The 19,555-nt window shown below is 39.8% G+C and overlaps 1 protein-coding gene across 2 annotated transcripts in view; it reads right to left on the bottom strand.

The window, feature by feature from the left end:
- Positions 1-19,555, bottom strand: part of magi3b (membrane associated guanylate kinase, WW and PDZ domain containing 3b) — a 128,326-nt gene that overhangs the window by 41,206 nt on the left and 67,565 nt on the right. The gene's annotated exons all lie outside the window — the stretch shown is intronic.

Here is a 19,555-nt window from a genome sequence, read left to right on the forward strand (position 1 = left end):
TCCTTGTTGATTTGCCTTCTAAGTCCAGGTTGATTACACAATTGAAAATGTAACTGAGGGGGAGAACAAAGGTTAAACTGATTATTAAACTTTGATCTCTTCTGTGAAATTCACTGTAATCATTTAGGATGACTGGGGATTTGGAGTACAAAAGAGACTATAGAGGGATTTCTGGCCTAGAAACACTTAAAAAATTGATTGCAAAGCTGCAGTAGATTACATTTCTGACTGTTTGTTGCATTCTGAGTAATCGGAACAAACTGGACTGAGCTGAATCCATTCATCCGAGGCAACAAATCGGAAATCCAAACCGCTAAGAGACAGATGATAACAACTGTGCTCGTTGCTCGATGGTCTTTACAGTTTCAATAACCTCGCACAAGACTCATAAACTTTTTACCAAAGACATGCAATGCCACAACCTCAAAAAAGCAAGACGCCAGAGATTTTCATAAGAAAATCTGAAAAGATTTCGCCTTTGCTCTCAACTCCCAGAAGCCTTTGAAAAAACAAAGAAATTTCATGCAAAGTTTGAGGCAGAGGAAGACTTCTGAGTCGTCATACACAAGCAGGGAAAAAAAAACTTTTTCTTTGAAAGAACATGATGAGGAGTTTGGAAAACAGGAAGAGATCTTCGTTGCCTGCAAGCCCTCATCCTCCTCATCTCTTGACAGAGAGAGTAGGCTTTGAAACAGCGTGACTACGGAGAAGTAATCATTTTCCCCCCATTTCACTTCTATTCTCTCTTCGTGTCTTTCCCCTCTTTGTGGTGCACACAGCCCAAACTCTGCTCAGCATGAGACTGTTCTGCATTGCTATGAATACCAATCATAAGGACTAAAGATGAGATCTCGCTACTGTAGATGCAGTATATGTACTAATAGAGAGGGGAGATGCACTAGACTAAGGAGGGGTGATAGAATAATGATGAGCTTTGGGTATATTTCCATAAGCTTACTCAACCCTCAAATCCTCTTTTCCTCATCAGCTCGTGACAGAAGCCAACACAGGCCATTATTGTGACAGTGCCGCTTTCCGATTATTTTGTGTTCTAAACTTACTCTCATTCCAGGTTTTGGAGGCCACTGACTCAAATCAAAATGCCCCTCATGTCCAGAGGCCTCGCTGCCATCTGACAGAGTTTTAGGAGCTGTCATCCCGCCGGGCTTGGCTTTTCAGAATAAAGGTTGCATGTTCTCCGTCTGCCTCTCCGAAGAGGGCTGCATAACAGCTGGTCTAGCAGACAGACAGATTGAAACTGGTGAACCAAGGCCCAATCTGGAAACTTCATCTCAAAACTGTCCCAGAATATCCTTTTCAGCTTGCACACAGGGGAATTAATAGGGAAGTGAGGCTTTTTCAGCAAACTACATGTGCTCCATATGCTCACTGACAGCTCATAACTTAGTATACAGATAAAGAAATTCAGCAAATTTAAATTCAAATCACTAAAACTGCCTCTTCTTAAAATTGGAGCATTGCCACTTTTTGGCAGTTAAACCTGCAACAGCTAGACTATTACTGAAATGTCAGTTTGGTTTTCAGAGAAGGGAACTTACAGGAGTATCAGATTAACTCAAATTATTCACAGCTAAGATAAGCCTAAAGTGATAAAAGCAGTTAAATGTATGGCTGAAAGATGCTTTCTGCTTTCTTTGATGACTGGGTGGCTTGCATAGCAAAAAAGTGCAGATTTCAGACAATTCATAACCATCAGAAATGTTCAAGAATCTACAACCTTTAATATTTGATTATGATTTTTAACTAAATCATGCAAATGCCTTGGTTAGGATGCTATAATTCATATTTTTTCCTATGACTGGGTTTTTTCCTTTCATTTCCTCCCTGATGTAGCGTCCTTTTAAATTTTCTTCCAGGAGTATGAGGACTGTTTTCATTGTCTTCAAGATTCATTGTTCAAGTTGTGGGAATGTGTGCAAGTCCATTCAGACTTTGCATGTAACACTGGACTTCACAGATCAGCTCCACTAGACTAATTGTGTCATCATTCCTTATTCTCAAAACCTCCCCGCGCTCAAGACTTTCACATCAAATATTAGTCTGCATATTGAACCCTTAATTGTAGGTTAACTGTGCATTTGGGATGATGAAACTCACTCTTTGATGATGAAGAAAGTCTTCTCACAACTGTCAACTTCTCACTGTAATGCTTCATCATGCCTCAACAATCAAAGGAGAACAATCCTCAACAAACACATATACAGATGCAGTGAAGGTAGTAGGTGTGAACGTGCCGTAATGTAAGACAGTTGAGTAGCCATGCTCAGTCTCACTTCACTGGATAAATAAAAGGGCAAAAATGCATGCACTCCCAGGCACACATACCCGCTGCTCTGATCTGTTTACTTCAGTATGAGTACAGTGCTACAGTGCGGCCTTTGTGGTTTCCTGGGTCCTGTCAGACACTGTTAGCGAGTCTGTCACATCAGAGAAGTTCCTCATTGCACCTCCCCATAGATAACATTGCTATTGTAGCGGGCCTCATTTTTCTGTGACAGGGCTTCAATGGGCTTTATTGTACCCCATCAGCCATCCACTCAGTTGGAGGTTATTTCTCTACAGTAAGCCAAAAAGATGAGCAAACTGTACAGTAGCTGTCTACAAAAGAAAATAATAAGGGGGAAAAATTGATCTAATTTCTGTCGAATTTCTTTTATTTAAAATGATTGTTTCCTCAATTTTGACAGTCCCCCCTCCATTGCATTGTTCACTGTGCTGCAGTCAAACTGATGGTAGGAAATCGGACCTAATTTATTTCTTGTCAGTTATATTGTGACATGTGTTCGCAGGCTTCCGCCCATTTTGGATGAAAGTAGTCTAATCAAATGGACATATCCCTTAAATATTAAGCTGTTGCTTCACACCCCACTCTTCTCACGAATCCTTTCATCTGCTACCTTGTCATTTTTTCACGAAGTAATGGCAGGGGATGTGTCAGAAAAGAGCAAGGTCACCCATGGGAATCCTTCAGCTGCGTGTTGCATCAGCAGTACTGTTTTCTCTCCGAAACTCAAAGAAAATATCTGCACTCGCTCTGCAGAAACAGAAGCGGTGCCTGGCACCCCTAGTGAAGCGACAGACTGTTAACATCGTCACATAGACCAACACCTCACTCAGAAGCCACAGAATTAGATTAACACTCGAAGCTCAAGACATAACTCTCTCTCACACACACGTCATGCATCTGTTTGAGGAGATTTGTTCAGCGAATTGCAAATTCCAGTCCGCATATTATACAAAAATGCAGACTGTGAAAATGATTATGTAAGCCTGACAAAACGTCATGTCACTTTTAAACTGAAGTACTGAGACAAGCAATTAAGAAAGAGAAAAAACCATTAGTTACATTAGTGATATTCATTTCATTCCAGTGTGATGTAATCTGATGGTGTTCCAACTCTCTAAGTATGCCTCATGTACTTCTAAAGCAGCTAACCATTTGTTATTAAAAACTGTATTCTATATTACATATTATCTGTAGGTTACTGTAAGTTCAAATCATTTTTTTAATTTATTAATAAGATATGCACATTTTGACCAATGATTTGATTATGATGTAATCACTGAATCGCAAGCTTTAGGTTTTCTGATGAAACAAGACAGAATAACCACAGCCTGCATCCAAGTTTGCCTTCCACAGAATAGTGTTGGAAAAATACACTTTTTTTCTTCCTGGGGGAATAAATGAGAAGATGTCTCCATCTTTAAGATTAAGATGAAGCTACTACCAGCAGATAGTTAGCTAGTGCAATGGTTAAATGGTCACCTCAAACCTTATTAAAACATAATATATTTTTCATTTAATCCATACAAATAACAACTTGTACAAGTTTTTTAAGGATACAAGTTGCCCCGCAGCAGTTATTACCTCCCCTTTACCATAGAGACGTGACAGGCTATCAATCATCTCATTAAAATATTGACAAATACATAAATAAATGCCTGGCATGTTTTAAAATGCATGATATTGTGTTTCTCTTTAAGCACAGTGAAAGCTGAGCAAATGCCTGGAGTCAGTTGTGACATTTCATTCTGAGGCCTTCTCCCTTAGGGAGAAGTCCACTGGGAGGTCATTATCTCTGTTGTCTGTCACTTAATTAACTGACATCTGAATAAGGAATATGTCGTCAGGTCTTGAGCTGTTCTTTGACACCTCTCTCTATACACTGGTGGAAACATAAGGCATGAATTCCACGCATTTTGCCCCGAGACATATATATGCTATGCGAATGCAAAAAAATACCTCAACTCATGAATTGGATAACTGAAGATGACCACCAGAAAAAAGGAGCAAACAGTCCACGTAAAATGGATCGAATAGATGAGAAAGTGGCAAAAAGTGAATAAACGGTTAAACCGCCTAAAAAATTTAGGTATCAATTAAAATTAATAAATTAATATTAGAAATACTGTAGTAGTACAGGAAAAGAAAGTACAGTAAATCTATCAGCAACATTAGCAAACAGCATGTATACACACTAAACATAACAGATGGGTTAATTGGTCATTAAGAATACTAAAACAGAAAGTAATGGAAATTGTAGTTGAAACAGTAACTTAATGGTTATGGATGATTACAAGAGGTGACTGTAACTGCACATGAAAAACTAAAAGTAGTCAAGAATACATTTTAACAAAACTGTTTTCAGTAAACATGCTTTTGGTACTTCAAATGAAAAAGGTTGGGAACATCTCCTATAATGTAGATTTATTCACTGGTTAGTTTAACAATACACCTGGAGACAGGAAAAAATAGCTTGACTCTGTTAACAGATTTTATCATAACAGTGACCAGTTACTATGTCAGGCAACCAGAAGAGGCTCCAGGTATCGCTCATCGCAGTTACGAAGTAGTTTAGCTGGTAAAACCTAGTATCATCTAAAACATTAATTAGTCGCATGCCCTGACCCAACAGTGAATAGTGTCAGCAGCCACTCTATCCCACCCACCCGCTTCCACATCACCTGCTGGTTTTTGCCAGTGTCTGCTTAAAACACAAAATGCTTATAATCCAACCACTGGTTTGTTATTGAAGTACAAAATTTTATGTTATAATGAAGAGAAAGCCAGAACTACAAAGACACAGCTCAGTGTTTCACTTCTCCCACTATAATAATTGTACATATTGTATGTAATAGAAAAGTGACAGATAAAAATGAAATAATACTGAGTTGTGTGGATCTATTACTGTGTAGGGGGCATTTTACTGACATGGTTTGAATCCCCTACTGTCTGGGAAGAAAAGGTTACTGATAAAGCAATCAAGTTTTTTTCAGAGTGATCTCCTTTATCCTTTGATGAAACATTCCCATCCTGATGATAATGATCATCAGGATGGAAAACAACACTCCCATGATGTGTATGACAATTATGTGAATGAAATGCTGAATGAAATGCTATGGCATTGCAGTCACCACATCTGATACCAACTGAATAACTGGGAGATTCGGACTAAACATGTTTGTATACAGTGTTCTCCACCACTATCATCAAAGCACCAAAGGGAGAAGATCTTTGGATAGCATGGTGTTTGATCCCTCCAGTCTCCAAACTCAATTAAACAAACACCCCTGCATGGGTTCTTCCAATATTGTAACCTGTCTCATGTTGTGTATTTGTCTTGCTCCAGTTAAAAGGAAATAAATACTGGGGAAAATTTATATGCAGGTTTAAAGACAGTAAATATATGCACTTTACTAAGTGCACATAGAAAATTCAGTATTAAAATGTATGCATAAAGAGCCCGAAAATCCATGCAATATGTAAATGCACTACATATAAAACATGATAAAGACATACTTTGTGCTATTTGGACTCTTCCCCACATTCTGAGATTTAATCTTAGGTGTTTCTTACACTCTTCACTTTTAATTCACTCTCTCTAATGCTCTCCTGCACCCATAGTTCAGGGAAGCTTGATCTTTCTAGTCCCTTTAGCCTTCCCTACCCATTCATCATGTGATGTATGACAAGTCACCAACATCCTCTAACATCACGCTTGCCTCTATCTCCTGTGGCACTTGGTCAAAGAGAGTTTGCTACAGCATCAACACCTGCAAGACCTCCGGTTTGGCTCCCCTCATAGTTCTCATAAATTTCCTGGACTGACAGAGCCCCACCCCCTTCCACTAACCTTGCAGCTTCTTGTGGACATTTTAGGGGACAAAACTGCCTGAGGGAACTTCTGAGGGGCAAGTTTAGCAAAGAGCCTCGCCTCAATTTTTGAGACAGTTGTCCGTGGGACTAGGATCTCGCTGACTCCGTCGAGAGAAGCGGTGTGCCATAAACCTGGCTTATGATCTCACACCTCACACAGAACCGTCAGATGAATTATCTTCACTTATATAACTGGCATGTGGAGTGTTACTACGGCTGGAGGATTCTGTAATAGAGGGACATGATGGGCCACTCTGTAGCCATGTTTTTCAGTCTGTCTGCTTGGCTGGCTGGCTACAGAGCTATGCAAAGTTAAACAGGCAGTGGTCTCACATGCCCAAACCACTCTCCGCACACTTCATTTCACCTCATTTTCACAGTGTGCCCACACGGGGACAGAAGTCTGACATAAGCAGCTTAAAGGGATGAACTAAAAGAGGAGTGGAGAGGGGCATGGGGAGGCAACAAGAAAAAAAATGTAAATACACAAAAATTTAGCAGGTGATTAGATTTGAATATTTGACGATGTCAGGACTTCATCAAAATAAACTATTTAAAGGCAGTGCTTATTTTTTTCAGACTTTATTTTTGTGACAGAGACAAGCACATATAGAGGCAGTGTGTAGACGGTGTGTGCACTTTTAAGTAGACTGCAAATAAAATCAACAAAGCTGATATATTAGCTGATATATTATGAATATTTTGAAATCCAAATACATGATTTATTATATGAGGTAATGAGAAGTTAAGCACCCTCAATATCAAAAAGGCAAAAGTTAAAAGTGAAGCTCACATCCCATATGTAACATAAACCTGGGCTGCGGCCCCTCGACAATAAAGACTACAAATATTCCCTTGTATGATCATAGCATGACACATTTCCAACCCACTAATCTTCCAACTACGCAGAGAGACATCTGCCTCTGCATTAAAGTTAACTAACCATATGCTTTCCTCTCCTCTGCCCTCCAGCCCCTCCCCTCTCTTGTCCATCACCACACAGGAGATGGAGGAATGACCTTCCTCCTGTAAAGTAAAGGCAAGATCAGACCAACTCAGCAGAAGTGCAGTGGTGGGAGTGAGCTGGGGTGTGCGAATTAACAGCAGCATCAACAGCAGCAGTGCTGTGATAATGTGAGGCGGGAGATGTCCTGGTCCCAGAGAGACGGGGGGCGGGGCGGGGTGGGAAGTGAAGATAATGAAAAGTGGAAGAAAGAGCATGAAGAAGTGTTGAGAGGAAAGAAGACTTTTAGCCTGCAGGTGCTGAGAGACACATTGTTGCTCTAGTTTACCTATTTTGTTTCCAAAAGCTTCGACCTTTAATTGTAGTTCTCTCTTTTTGCTGTCTCACAGTCCCCCACAGTCTTACTTCTCTTCATTTCATGTCTGTACTTTTACTCTGTCTTTAATGAGAAGTCTGTGGACCAAGCCTCTGTTCTATCATTAATGTGGTCTGTGCAGAATGAAGCAGCTGAAGATATAGACACAGAAATACACAAAAAACACATCCCCTGTAGATCCTCGCTTGGCATCAGAGTCTAGCATCATGCTCAAGCAACATGTCTTCAATAACAGCGTATTTATTCATTCAACTAAAATCTGCACCACACTGAAAGCAGAACGTCAGTGACGTTGTTGTTCATCCAGCTAATGATCATCATAATTCATATGCAACCTTGAACTTTAGCATAATTTGGATGAAGGGCTATTTGGTGATCATAACTGGAAGTTTTATAAACATCTGACTAATAATCTCAAAGGAGTAGCAATTCTTGTGAAATGCAGATAACAGATATTTGGATCTTTGGTGATCAATCCAGCGGTGTAGACAGTTCACTTAAAACCACAGATGTTAACCTCATGGAGGGAAATTGGTGACATCACTAATGCCATGAAGATTTAACCTTGCGGCATCGTGGATGTCTGCACATCATTTCACAAAACTCTACCAGCTGTTGAGATATTTATGTTACTGTTATTGCTATAAATGCAAGCTGCACTGCCAGAATTTTCTTTATAAACTGAATCATCTCTTTTTTAATTGATAGCAGCCTTGAGAGCAAGAAAATATTTTTCATATTTTGGATTTGACTGATAAATTTGGATCAATAAGCCTCACCAGCTTTATTTTCTCCTGGCAAAAATCTTACCATGTTGTATTTAATATGGTGTTTTGATTTCTGAATAAATCTTGCCAGACTCAGTCTTGACAGCCTTGTTAGCATACCAGCACGGTCAATTTTTTATTGTTCCCAGTGGATCCAATTCTTTCAGCAATCTCTTTTTCTCCCTGCGGTAATGTACATCCTCTGAGCCGCTCAGTTTGAAAAGCCAATGGTTTGGCTGATGTGCATTTCTTATTCACTGCCTCTCTTCACTTTACCTGTTTCACATGCAAAACTACATCTGGCATAAATGGATGCAAACACTGTTTCTGCAAGAGAGAAATGAGTTTTCAAGTTATATCTAAAAAAAACAAAAAAAACAAGTGTGACTCAAGTGGGCTGTGTTGTTCTCTGCTTGTGGGACGGTCTGTCCAATCCCAAGCTTGTTGTCAAATCATGTCTCCATAAAAGTGAAGTCATGTTTTTTTTTTCTTTTTTTGTGGTGCAAGAGCCAAGCCAGGCATGTTCAATTATTGAAACCCAGGGAAAACTGTAAGAAAGGGAATGTATTAGCAACTGAAATTAGGTGGAAGCTGACTAACATGCTCAGGCAGTCAGAAACATAAAATAAAAGCCTGGGTTCTCATTCTGCATCACCTCAGACCTAATGGCACAGTGTGTTTTCCTCTTTGTCGTGTCAAACCAAGGCACCATAAACAGAAGTAGCTCATAAAGTGCATTGAGAAGTACTCTAGCAGCCACTCTAAGTGCAAACCTGTAACCCTAAGTACTGTTTAGTCAACATGGCATAAAAAATCTGTGCATTATTGCATCTACTGAGCTCATGAGGAATTCTTTTTGATGTTTAATGAGTCTACAGTGAGCAAAAAGATCTGAGTCATCCTTAACCCAAGATGGCTGTCGAGTGCCATAGTCTGCAGCTTTGCCATTAATCCTGCCAGCCACTGGGGAATGGTGAGAGAAATATGGGCTATCACAGTCATCTTCCTCAGTGGTAACTAACAGATAGTCAAACTACAAAGTGCTCATTAATGTGGGTCATAGCAAAGCGAGGACAGGAAACCGGGAAATCTCTGGCTCACTGTTTCTCTCTCTCTCTGTGAGGAATTTAAGTGACTGACAGATTGACAGAGGAAGATAATATTATTAATTCAACCACATACACACCCAGAAAAAAGATAAGCTTGAAATAGAACCGTAGTTGTTGCTGTGGTGATGAGATGTGCTAGCTTAGCTGTTTTCAGACAGCAGCCACATCACCAGATTTGGCACAGAACGAAAACGAAAGAGAGCAAGATTGTGCAAGTGTCACCACAGAGACAGTTAGAATTTGTGTGACACTCAGCACTATTATCCAGCTCATTACAGCGCGTTGTCATTAAGAGCAACTTCCCAACGTCCGGACCAAAGGACTAGTCAATCTAGATGCATCTGTCATCATATACAGACTGAACAAAAGGTGCAGCTCACCATCTAATTCTGCTCTCCGGGCAATAACTCTTCTTCCACTTTCTGTTTTATCATTATGACTTCTTGTGGATGGCAAAGGTCGTCTTTTCCGTGCTGCCTGAAATGCTAGTCCATCGCCTCCAATACCATGCATTTCACTGTTGAGTGAGCAAAGAGCATCCTGGGGGCACTGGGGCATCTTATGAAAGTGCATTGTGTTGAGAGAGCACAAAGCACAAGTATATTTCACCTTAGACACACATGCACACACCCTCATCCAAGTACAGCATCACGTTCCTAACATGATCACAACACTTATATATGGCAGCTACATCTGTCTGCCTCTGCTTCTCCTGTAAATTTCTAGCCAGTTTATTGAAAAGTTGTGCAAAGCGGTTAGACTAGCGGTGTAGCCTTGTTGCTACACTGAGGATGAGGACACGCAACACAAAAAACTATGTTAAGCTTTTCTAAGGCCAATGGTTAGTTTTTAAACAGAGTTTGAATGGAGGAAATATAAATGTCACTATTAGAAACACATCTTTGACCTGTTGGCAATTTATTTAAAGAGTGATCCTTTTTATGAGCCAGTTTTGTTATTTCCAGCCATGAGACTCATTATATCAGCCCTTTAGAGGTAATAGGGCTGAAGCCTTTTCTTTTTATTACCAGTAAAGCAGCAGAACATTTTTGTGATTATTATTTATTTCTTTTATCAGAAAATGCACACTAATTTCAAGGCAAGGCAACTATCAAAGCTGAAAGATTTAAATTTGAATTTATAATTACATAATGCGCAATTAAAAATATTTAGAGCTGTTTTCCTTAAATGGCTTTTAAATGATCTAATTAGTCAAAAGAGATTCAGATCATCTTTCTTTTGATCAACTGCAGTTGTCCCTGGGAAACACTAGAGGACTGAAGCAGCTCTCTCCCACTGCAAAAACATGCTATTTGCAATGCACAGTAAACACCATGGCTTTCTATATGGAAATGATTGTGATGTGCTCATTACAACTCGTGTAATTAAATATAACTATGTTGTGTAAACTTATGCGAGCTAAAGCCAAACTGAGTTTGAGATTATATATAGAGGAGGAGGAGGGAAAAACAACTCAAGGGGTGCTAGAGTGGAACTTCATCAACATCTGCACGTTTAATGTTCTGCAGCTGTGTGCATTCAGCAAGTGCAGCATACAGTGCGGCTGTAGGAGCACTCAGGTGAGAAGTTCATGATGAGATATCCAGAGGATAATGATAGCAATTCCAATAACTCGCTTCGCTCACTGCACACCCACTCGCTCACTGTGCAGAATCTTAATCCTGGGCTGTAATCCTGCTGACTGAGAGGACCCAGAGAGCCATTTATAACAATGCGAGCAATAAAGAAGATGGCACAAAATACATCCCCACCGTGTTTATGACAGACACTCAGATTACATCGGCTCTGAATCTGAAAATAACTAAAGTGCAGAACAGCTATATCCCAGGCTTGTTGCCTTATGCTATAAGCTGTCATTATATCTCGGCAACTATGTCTGCTTGTTGAGTATTTACTGTAGTAAACACTTTGCAGTAGTGCAAGTATGATTCCACTACCAGAATTTCTCACAAATTATGATAAGGCTGCAGTCTGCACCATGACCTGAGTCAGAAGGGTGAGTAACGTGTTGGCTTCATACCAAAATAATAATAATAATAATATAATAATACAGAGACAGAGAAGAGAAATGACAGAGGTTTAATCACAGGTGAAAGCAGCCTGCGCTGATTAGACAGTGGAGGTGTGGTTGTGGATCTGCAGATGGGGATTAACCGCTAACCCCATCATGAGCTTATATTGCTATAACTACAGTTTCAGTTGGGGAGTCTGCTTGAAAACAGTTGGAAACACAATTTGCTGAGCTCCTAATTGGCAAAAGGCTGAGAGAGTTTGAGGGATTGCAGGATTTTGGTACTAAAGGGTAGAGAATCCATTGGTGGCTCTCTTTTTTTTTGGTTTCTGCCAAGCAAAAAAGCAACCACATGGCTTAGACTGCCAGACAGAAATGATGCTGCATATTGTAGACTATGTATGCATTTCTACAGAGAATACATAAAGATTTTTTAATACAACCTTTTGTCCAATTTAAACAAGTTTGCAAAAGTTAAATATTGTATAATGACAACAATACAAGAAATAATTAAAAAAATATCAAAATCTGAAATAGTTTTCAGGGTTTGAAAAGTATAAAGTGATTTGATCCAGCTCTACCTTTACCTAACTTTGGTGTATCTTATGCCCAAGTCAGGTTATGCTTACACAATCTCCTGTGTTCATAAAATATACATATGAATAACAAGTTCAAATGAAACAATATAACACTGAGTATTCCCATAAAGTGCTTTATTAAGGTTTTGGGTTGCAGTATGTCAACAGAACAGTTTAAATCTACTCTGGCATTTAGTTTATAAGCCTCTGGAACTATTCCTTCAGAAGCTATATGGTGTTTTTAGCGGTAATGACTAATTGCAGCCCCTGTACCATATGGATAGGGGCAGGACAAAGGCAATGACTCTTACAATTTTGTACTAAATCCTCTGAGGGGGCCTGAGGGAAAACGCCCCTTTATATGGGACATTTTGAGACAGCATATTTCATTCAACCAGCCCAAAAATATTCTAGTCATATTAGTATTGTTTATTTTGTATAGGTCTGAAAACAGGTGCATCAATTTAGATCTATGACAATATGATAATCAGCTGACTCCAGTGAAATTGTAAATAACCACATGGAAGAGAAGAGAAGAGAAGAGAAGAGAAGAGAAGAGAAGAGAAGAGAAGAGAAGAGAAGAGAAGAGGGCTGTTTTCACGTCTCCACTACAGGTTCTGGGGCTGACTCTCAATTTATGTGACACAGGGAAAACTTGGGAATATAGGAGAGTGCTCCGTAGGGAAGGAGGACAGACAGGTTAGAGTGGTCGGAGAAGAAGAATTTGCAGCAGAGGCCGAGGAATTTCTGTCAGTTACGTGTTGACACTTGCAAGGCGTGAAGTCGATGGAGACAAACATTGAGGGTAGGCTTTGACATGATTTTGGCTTCAGGAAAAATTTGCTCTCAGACACACATGATGTCTGGAGAGATGGGAGCATGAGTCAGCAGAGCCTGAAGTTCGATGGTAGAGGAGGTAACACGTGAGAACAGCAATAGAGGACAAGCCGTTAGAGGTGGAGATGTTGACAGTCCCCATGATGATCCTATGACAACCTGGCTCAGGTGAGTGCCGTGACCTGTTGATAATCTCACCTAGGCTGTCCACATAGAAATGGCCCTGTTATACCTTAGACGTGCTAACAAGTTCAAAATGTTAAGGGTTGGAAAGTCAGGGGAAAAATAAAGAGAAGCAACAAAAAAAGATGTCTGGGGCAGCTATTTTACAGTGCATCAATAAAATGTATTAACGAAGATGATAACAATAAATATTAGAAGAGAGCAGAAAGCTAAACAGCTGAAGAAAAATCAAAAAAGGTCTAACGTTCAAAAAGGGAAGGCCATAAAACATTACTGAAACATTACTGCGTTTTACTGCACTGCAGATTATTTTGGCATACGGCCACCATCTTTCCCTAAACAGCATTTTCATTAGTGCTGATAATTTATCAGACATCAATTAATCAAAAAATCTACAATTTGTAAGGCTGTAACAGCAACACATGACAATTTTGTGTTAGTTATGAAACTGTTTTCCAACCAGTAGTCAAAAACTGGGGTATTTTGAATGTATTAAAACACAGCATTGACACAAGCAGCTAGGACTAATGGCTGTTTGACATGAATTGAATCTTTAAGCCATAATCTGTGTTTTCTGCTGATTAATTATTCACTGAATCAGCAAATGCCTGAGGAGCAAAATTATTTATACACAGCAAATGCATACAACTACCTGTAAACGCACACAAAATATCTACACAAACCACAAATAAAGCAGCTTGCAATTGGTCTGTGAAGTAGAAACAACGTGTTTTCATAACCTCTCTGAACCAGAGGGACAAGTGCACAAGACATGGGAATCTATTTTTTTCTTCCCTATTTGCACATGTCCCAGTTCAAAAACCATGCAAATCCATCGAAGTCTGAATCTCCACTCTGCAGATCACAGTGAAATCTGCAACGGATACATTGATTTATGAAGACAGACAACCTCAGGTACGTGCATGGAGTTGAAAGCAGGAAGAGGGGGGGAGGGGGGGGGGGGAGAGAAAAAAAAGAGACCACATCTTTCCCGCAGACAAATTACATAACAGACAAACTCTGGTATCCAGACCCGAAGAGTCAAACCTGAAAGACATTAAAGGCAGGATGTCTGCTGAGCAAGTGGATCATGATGTAACGTGATGAATCTCCAGAGACACGGTCTAAGGATGTTAGATGCTGCCATTTTTCAGACAGTAACCTGTACTGCAGCGAGGATGAATAACAAACATGGCATATGCATACAATAATATCCAGACCACATTTATAAAAACCTGCCCCTGCTATGAAAGCACAAAAGATGATGAGCACAAAACCACTACATGCAGTACACACAAATTCTAATTTATTTATTACAATTTTCACATAAAGTTCTATTTACTGTAGGCTGTATATAAAATGTGAATGTAGATACCATGACATCAGCCTCTGGATTATCAAACCCTGTGGGCTGATCATTTTAGCCACCTAGGTTTATTAAAATCAGGCATCACAAGCTAGGTATCAGCCTGACTGAGGCGTGGGACAGTTGGACAGTGACTTGTCAGTTCAGAAGGCAGGTTTCTGCTCATTAGGAAAGTGGTTACTGAGGTCATAGCTCAAGTGAGCAGTAGAGTTGTTTTCCAATTGACTTCCATATAAATTTACTTCTTTGTGTAAACAGTGCAGGTTTTAAGTAGTACTTGTTGCTGTTTGAATTTGGATCTGTGTTCGTTTGTCAAAACTTACTCCAACTTCAGCTGCACATACGGCGGGTATAAACTTACGGGTACAAAATTACTTAATTTTCACATCAATCTCTTAAGGTAATGATATATTTAGTTCATTTTTTAATCAATATTACCAAATTGGTAATAAAATATAATTGTTGCTGATAAAATGAAATTTACAGTTGAGTCCTTTGGGCAAGACAAACACATATGTGCATGCACCTTCCTCGTACTATTGATGCTGTACACAAAGGGCTGCTGATTCACTCCAAACCTTGGACCTTTTCAGTAATCGTATCCAGACAAGTGCTTGACACCCTGGGTGATCACAGCTCTAATCCTCATACTCATGTGGGGTAAAGCTACCAATTGTTGCTGCGGAGTAATTGTTCTGCATAGCAATTATGCTCCATAAACACTGCCGCTACATGCACCCCTGAAGAACCAGCTGTAATTATTTCCTTTGAAAGGAAATTTTTCATTGCCTTCAATGAAACCACTTAACGGATGGTAACTTTTAAGGTTTCGCAGTTGTGTAATGAGGGGATATTCTTGTTAAATGGAGCCTCAGCAGGCTTTCCTTTGAAAGGATGGTTTGAAAGTGAAGGAGAGAGGGAGCGATTGCTGTAGGCAGGGAATTGGAAAGTTTATCATCATCTCAAGGTTATGTTGTATCCCATCCACCTGTGAAGCTTCATTGACCACACTGCTCTTCATGGGCTATAAACAACAAACTAACAATTGCCTACTGGCCACACACACACACCTACACACACACACACACACACACACACACACACACACACACACACACACACACACCAACACCTGTATTTAAACACTAATTCCTTCCTCTAATGTGTTCTGCAGCAAATACCTGCGGTGACAGCATGACGCATGCTGGCACCTCTATATAAATTATGAAAGCACAGACCAAATCAGGCATTAGTCTCTGTCTAGCTCTAACAAAAGCATGCTGGGCCCCCTTCAAGCAATCCACTGGTGAATTAAAAAGTGAGGATAAATCAAGCTGTCAAAGATTTTGCATCAACCTGCAGAAACTGGTAGATTAAAATAGTCTGTGTGCCTACAAAAGCTCTGCCAACAGTCTCCTGACAGTTCTGCCACCCATTCTCTGTTACTTAACACCATTGCACCGACTGGCCCATACCTCCACCTAAATAGAAAGCACAACACCCCAAATTAATTAGAGATGAATATGCTGTTTGAGGACAGTTATTTATCTCCACCAGTATCCACAAGGAAAGACCATGAGGGGTTTTGGAGGACAATGATTAATTTAATCAAGTGTGAGTGAACTTTCTCCAAAAATCATGCCGCTCCGACAGATAATCCGCTTTCCCTGAAACGTTTCCAACAGGATTAGCCCCCGAGGGAAGCCTGGATGCGTTTTACAGGGGATAAACAGAGAGAGAGAGCGCAAGTGAGAGCAAGAAAGAAAATAGATGGAGAAAAAGAGAGAAAGTCAGAAAGACAGAAAGATAAAGAAGGATTGAAGGGAGGCAAAATGGAAGAGAAAGCTGGATAACATACAAAGGGGATTGAGGATGGGCTGAAAAGACTAAAAATTGAAAGAAACATGAAGGGTGGTGGAGTGTTGTTGCAAAGTTTCAAAGATGGAATAAGATTGAGCGGCTGAAGGGGTGCAGAAAAAATGAAACTATGATGGCAAAGTGTAGTGGACATGATGTCATATCGGGATTGAATAATAGAAAGGTAACACTTAATCCTAACTACACTAGCACAGCTCCTCACTTTCCCCAAAGCAGAAGGAGAGGTCATCTCTACAGCCCTTAACAACAGCTGTGCCAGTCAAATAGACAGTGTACCAGAGGTTTTTAATGAAACAACTTTTTGTATAGACTGGGCTCTTAATTTTATCCATGAAGCCTGAGGCCCAACAGCAAATAACTCAGAATTTGAAAAACAACTTCAGATTTCAGATTAAACTTTTATTTAGACTAAAACACTAAAGTCATGTTAAAAAAATCAAGTCAAGTATTCTGCTGTACAGCAAATGATTTACTTGTAAAACTGTAACAATAAATTGTTGCAAAATATAGACTGTGATTTACCATGAAGTCCACACCAATCTTGTCTCTGTGGCAGGAATACTTATTTTAATAGTTATGAATAATGAACTGAAGTTACTGCTGTTGTGTCACACACATAAACGAGCACAACACTCATTTATTAAACCCCCAAACAGTCTAGAATCAGTTGTGAACACCAAACAAAATGTATGAAGATATTTTCAATTACTGGACACTTTAACATACTGGATTAAAAAAAATAAAAGAAGAAGAAGTTTTAAAATCTGAAAGCCAGGTAGTTATTTGAAATTCCTGAAAAGATAACTTAGATAACAATATTATTAAACAATACTCCAAAACTCACAGTAGTAAGTAAGTTTTCCAACATGCTTACAGAAAAATGTAGAAAGAAATGGCAGTAATCAGAATTATGGATTAATGTAGAAAAAGATAGGGGTTGGAGCGGAGCTGAATTTTCTTTACAGCTTCTTCAACAGCAGCATGTGCAGGACAAGGTGTCCTGGCTGCTCACAATAAAAACTAAGAAGGTTTTCTGAATGCAAGATTTCTGAATTGCATTACAATCTCAAGAGTCTCTCAAAGCTCACAAAGCTCTCCAAAGTCTGCCTCTGGCCTGATAATTCAACTTCCTTTTTAAAATCTATGTTGTGCCAAGCTTGAGGTTATAACTGCCAATGGGGCAGCGCTGAGCCGCACTGAAAGCTGTAGCCTTTGATTAAGCTCCTCTATTCCAAGCCTAATGCCCTGGCCTTGAATTATTCACCGAGTTGGTGAAGAGGGGCTGTGCATGCTACAAGCTTGCTAAGTGTGTTAGCCTAAAAAAACATAATGCAATAAAGCTCATCCATGCATAATGGATAGGAGACTGGGGCTGGGTGTTCTCTGTCGTGGGAAGACAAAATTAGAGAGAGGGGATCAGGGAGACAGTCGATGTTGCCAAATCGGCGTCCTTCCATGCCAGGGCAGTCTCCGGCCACAACCCCTCTTCTATCTGCCGTTTTTCGTTTCTGTCCATCCAGCAGAGCTGTAGCACAAATTCTTTCAATTTCAAGGGAAATGACAAATGGAGGACATCGCCACACTAAGAATTATAAAGTCAACTGGGGTCAGAGTCGAGTGAATTCAGTAAGAGAAAGGATTATATTCATCATTTTTGGTGTGTATTTGAGTTATTAAGCAACCTTAAGCAGGATCATAATGCGTTTTACTACTTATAATTAAATCTAATTCACTAAGATAATGATCTCTGTGTAACATGATCACATGTGGCGCATTGTGTAATCAACACCATCCTGGTTTTAGCATGCTAGTACAGCTCCCACTGTCTCCAATTAAAGCACTGATTGTCCCTGGGGTGTTGCATGTCATGCAGGCTCATTTATCACTTCCGAGTGTAGCATCGCTTTAAAAGTCCAATTCACACCTTCAGAATCCATCATACTCACAGTGAGGTCTTCACAAGCCTAAAATATTCAAGGTTACACAGTCATAAAGGGGAGATCTGATGTGTTACTCCGATTCAGCTCCTATATTAGCATTTTTGGTGTGTGACGTTGAAAGTTAAATAATTTTCCCAGGCAATGAATAACAGTGAAAGGTTTAATTTCAGCTTGCTCGTTTTATTTAACATTGTGTGAACATGTTTGTGAACAGGGGAAAGAAAAAACAACGGTGGACACGATGCTTAAAATCTCAGCTGGTCACTCTAGGGGTTGGCTTTTAGCCACTGGCAAACAACAGAGAAGAGGATGAAGTTAATATATGCTTGCTGTTCTTGTTAGGTTGCACTACTTGGTGATCTGGCAAACGAGCTGGGCAAGTGTGTGATCTGAATCTCGTTTAGCTACAGTACTCAGAAGGTGGCATGTTGCATTAATATGCCAGAAAGCAGAATCCTATTCAGCACGCTTTTCACATACTATATTGTAGTACTAAGCGTTTGACACATCGCAGCATCGATGCAGCCGCTGAAGCTGCTCAGCATTATTCTGTAAGGAGCTGCTCATAAAAAAGAGGCACCATTTTGATTTCCAGTGTTTGATGAACGTATCCTTGAGCAGGATGTTTGAATTTACCAAATAACTCATTGCTCTAAAGACTCAAAATGTATAAATTTGAAAAGCAACTGCTCCTTTCTACCTAATTCCTTTAAAATTAAATGCTCGGTAGTAAAATAAAATGGTTAAGACAACCATTTTGTCTGAGTCAAAAATAGCTCCCACTGCCAGTCTGAAGGTTGATGAGAAAAAGGAAAAAGAGAGTCTCGTGCACATGGATACAGTGTGTAAATAAATAGCTAAAAACCAAACAGAGTGCTGTTAAGTATGCATAAGCCCTTTGAATTAGTCTTCCTGATCTGCCTTGGATGACAGCCGTTCACGCAGGCAGAATACAATATGAGAGTGTATCACCACAACACAGGCTGTTCTCTAATGTGAACTCTTCCTCTCCACACAAAAACCCACATTTGGCACCATTCACTCATTAAATCATAAAGCCACTAACATGCAAACTCTGACATGGAAATAATCGCCGGGCTACAGCTGGATGATTTTCAAGCGTTGTTCAGGGTGGAGTGATGAGCCGCTGTTATCGTGACATGCTGCCCCTTCGGTGTTTGTCTTCAGTGCTGCGACAGTAAATTTTCTCTGAGAGACTTGAGAGCTCTCCTGCTCTGACCAGTCTGGTATCTAGCCGGCAGCATGTAGATGGCTTCGAGATTCATTAAACAAAAAGTAAACCTCTGCCATTTTCTGCTTAACTTGCGATTGATGGTTCTGCATTAA

Source organism: Perissodus microlepis, chromosome 5, assembly GCF_051167445.1.
Source record: "Perissodus microlepis isolate ML-2025 ecotype Zambia chromosome 5, ASM5116744v1, whole genome shotgun sequence".
NCBI lineage: Eukaryota > Metazoa > Chordata > Actinopteri > Cichliformes > Cichlidae > Perissodus > Perissodus microlepis.